Source organism: Oreochromis niloticus, linkage group LG23, assembly GCF_001858045.2.
Source record: "Oreochromis niloticus isolate F11D_XX linkage group LG23, O_niloticus_UMD_NMBU, whole genome shotgun sequence".
Taxonomy (NCBI): Eukaryota; Metazoa; Chordata; class Actinopteri; order Cichliformes; family Cichlidae; genus Oreochromis; species Oreochromis niloticus.
Window position 1 is genome coordinate 21,343,260 of NC_031986.2, and position 4,112 is coordinate 21,347,371.

General features: G+C 44.3%; 1 long non-coding RNA gene across 1 annotated transcript; it reads left to right on the forward strand.

The window, feature by feature from the left end:
- The first annotated feature begins 1,697 nt into the window (after positions 1-1,697).
- Positions 1,698-2,198, forward strand: LOC109196909 (uncharacterized). The gene is made up of 2 exons (XR_002058258.1): positions 1,698-1,937; positions 2,021-2,198. It is a non-coding gene; the product is annotated as an uncharacterized LOC109196909 (long non-coding RNA).
- The last annotated feature ends 1,914 nt before the right edge of the window (positions 2,199-4,112 follow it).

Below are 4,112 nucleotides of genomic sequence, written 5' to 3' on the forward strand. Positions count from 1 at the left end.
ACCAAGATCCAACTAAGCGCCGGCAGATTGGGCGCCAGTATAAATCTTTAGGCTCGCATCAAGTCTTTGAAGCGTGATAAAATAATATAATCATCTTTGAATGGAGGGCGAGGATAAGTTGAGGCCTGTCTTTTCTTTCTGCTGATCTCATAACTCCAGTATTTTGATGATGAAACAGCATGGAAACAATTACCCAGAAACCATCTCTGAGAAATCTTCATGGTTAACTTTGGTGGGACGTACCCATACAGTACAAATCTGTGAAGGCTGTTTGAGCTTTGAATCATGACAGTGACAGAGAAAATCACTACATTCTGCCGGAGATGGAGAGAGACCACGGGCTCTTTAAACACATTCAGCGGGAGAATGAAGATGTGGTTCATTACTATGAGGAAATAATTACAAACAACAAACCAGTGATTTTAACAAGGTACGTTTTTAATCTGGTAACATAAATTTAGATTTTAGGAAACAAACCCCAACACAAAAGGCACTTGGGTAATTTTATATTAAGAACTTTCTAATAGTCAATATAACTTGTACAAGGATGTATAGATGCTTGTTATTATATCATGAGGCATCTGTCCTAGATCCGGTGGCTATAAAAGGGGAGAGCGAACTCTTATTAAATGCATTATAATTATAGTAAAATGAAAAAGAAAATTTCTGTAGGACTGCATTCACTGCTTCAGTTTATTGAGGTTTGCATGCTCAATAAATAGCATTTCAATCAGGTTGAGGACTTTGACTGAGCCACTGCAATACTTTGATACTTTTCTTCTTCAGTCATTCTGTTGTAGATTTTTGGAATGATTGTCCTGTTGCATGACCCAGTTTGAATTGAGCTTTAAGTGTCAGACAGATGTTCTCACCTTTGACTGTAGATACTTTGGTATACTTCATAGTTGACTCACTGACTGTAAGGTGTCCAGGTCCTGTGGCTGCAAAACAAACCCAAATCATGACCCCTCCACCACCGTGCTGTCAGCTAATATGAGGTGTTTATGCTGATATGCTGCGTTTGGTTTTGTGTATCGTGACCAGACATGTCCACTTTGGTCTCATTTGTCTAAAGCACATTGTTACTGAAGTCTTGATCTTTGTTCAGATGTAGCTTTGCAAACTTAAGCTCCTCTGCCGTGTTCGGTTTAGAGAGAAGAGGCTTTCTCCTGGCAACCCTTCCAAACAAGCCACACATGTTCAGTCTTTTTCTAATTGAGCTGTCATGAACTTTAACGTTTACCAAGCTACCTGAGGCCTGTAGAGTCTCAAATGAAGCTCTTGGGTTTTTTGCAGTTTCTATGAGAATTGCATGGTCTGAATTTGGTGGGCCGATTGTGGCATTGTGCAAACACACGCCTGAATACTGCAGATCAGCAAACTGCCAATATTTCTGCTGTTATAGAAGCGCTCACACGTACTGATGATCAGTTAATCAAGTAGATCTGACTAATCAAATCAAATCAAATCACTTTTATTGTCACGTCACATGTGCAGGTACACTGGTACAGTACATGTGAGTGAAATTCTTGTGTGCGAGCTTCTCAAGCAACAGAGTTGTGCAAAAATACAATAACGTAAAACAAGCAAAATATAAAAATGGCTAATCTAAAAAGTAATAAATATGTGTACAATATATAAAGGTATATACATTACTGAACGTGTGTACTAAATATGTTTTTCTACGTGTGTGTCATGGTCCCTGTGCCTCCCCGGCCAGCCCAGTGTGGCCACAAGTGTTTGTTGTCTCTCTCTCTCTCTCTCTCTCTCTCTCTCTCTCTCTCTCCCCTACCTGTCTGCCTGGGCGGAGCTCTGACTGGGCTCCCGCCCTTGGCCCACGCACCTGCAGCTGATCTCGAGTGATTTGCAGTGGGTCTCTGGCTCTTCTTAAGGCTGGGGCTCTGAGCTATTCGTCGCTGGAATATTGAGTAACCTCGGTAGTAAGCTCCAGAGTGTTGGTTTCTTGTTGCCTTTTGGCGTTGTTGCTTCGTGTGATTAATCGCTTGTTTCCTGTGGACAGGAATCCCTTTCCCTTGGTGCCCTGGGTGTGCTTAGTTGCTGGTGTGCGGTGTTTCTGGACTCCCTCGTGTGTGAAGAGCCCCTTTTCCGGATTCCCCTGTGCCCTGGATCCCCCTTGCCCTCTCACCTGTATATAGTCGCACCTGGTGTCGTGTATCAATAAAAGGAACTGTATTTTAGCTGCCTCGTCTGCGCTTGAGTCCGTCCGCCGCCGTGACAGTGTGTGTGTGTGTATATAGTGTGTATATACATGTTTTACAAATGAAATAAAGTAAACAATAAAATAAGATATATAAAATATACAGAGGTTGGTATGTGCAAAACAGTGGCATTAATGTACAGTATGGAGTGCATAATGTTGAAGTTCCAGTAGTGAGGGTGAGGTGTCTATGACGTGTTCAGCAGTCTGATGGCCTGGTGGAAAAAGCTGTCTCTCAGTCTGCTGGTACGGGACCGGATGCTGCAGAACCTCCTTCCTGATGGAAGTAGTCTGAAGAGTTTATGGCTGGGGTGACTGGAGTCCTTGATGATCCTCCCCGCTTTCCTCAGGCACCGCTTCCTGTAGATGTCTTGGAGGGAGGGAAGCTCACCTCCAATTATCCGTTCAGCACACCGCACTACCCTCTGGAGAGCTTTGCGGTTGTAGGCGGTGCTGTTGCCATACCAGGTGGTGATGCATCCAGTGAGGATGCTCTCAATGGCATAGCGAAAGAAGGTCCTGAGGATGCGGGGGCTCATGCCGAATCTTTTCAGTCTCCTGAGAAAGAAGAGGCGCTGCTGCGCCTTCTTCACTGTTTTGTCTATGTGTACTGACCACGTAAGATCCTCAGCCAGATGTACACCAAGGAAGCGGAAGCTGCTCACTCTCTCCACAGCGGCGCCGTTGATGGTGATGGGGGTGTGTACTCCTCTGCACCTCCGGAAGTCCACTATCAACTCCTTTGTCTTTGCGACGTTGAGGGTGAGATGGTTGTCTTGAGGGCGCTGACCTCCTCCCTGTAGGCCGTCTCATCACCGTTGGTGATAAGACCCACCACTGTAGTGTCGTCTGCAAACTTCACAATGATGTTGGAGTTGTTAGTGGCCGTGCAGTCGTAGGTGTAGAGTGAGTACAGGAGAGGGCTCAGTACACACCCCTGTGGAGCACCAGTGTTCAGTGTGATGGGGGATGAGGTGGTGCTGCCCAGTCTGACCACTTGGCGTCTGTCAGACAGGAAGTTAAGGATCCAGCTGCAGAGGGAGCTGCTCAGTCCTAGATCCTGCAATTTCCTGTCCAGCTTCGAGGGAATGATGGTGTTGAATGCTGAGCTGTAATCTACAAACAGCATTCTCACATACGTGTCTCTCTTCTCCAGGTGTGACAGGGCAGCATGGAGTGTCAGGGCTATGGCATCATCAGTGGACCTGTTGTGGCGGTATGCGAACTGTAGAGGGTCCAGTGAGTCGGGTAGTGCAGAGCAGATGAAGTCCCTGACCAGCTTCTCGCAACAGCTGGCTGCTACTTACCCTCTTAATTTCAGTGGAAGCAGAAAATGTGAACTTAGTTTTTCATAGGAACCAGTAACAGTAAACATTTAATAATTCTAACATTAACACATACTCATTTTAACATAATTTTAAGTGCCTTAAAATGTCTGTATTACAGCCCTATTACTTATTAAATGGCTTATTACAAGGGGTCAAATATAACATTATTATAGCATTGGTCTTCAAGGAAAACCCGAGTTAAGAACAAGGATGTGCATGAATCATTCTGAACATAATGGAATAAGTCTGATCATAATTGCCAAGAAGGTGATCTTATATGAGCCCTGGAAAAGAAACGAGAAGATAAATTAGCACATTTTGAACAGTTATGTGCAGCATGACTTGCTGGCAGTCACAGAAATTTGCTCCCATGCTTTGTCCCATGAGTGCTTTTTGAAATAAGTCAGCGAGAATATGGACTGATCCACTCTGTTTAAATTATTCGTTGGTAAGAAAGAGAAAGACAGATGTACAAGAGAGCTAAATCAATGCGCTATCTTGGGATAGCTCACTACTTCTGACACATTTTCAGTGTGATGTCTATGCCATAGAGATCATTTGTGATA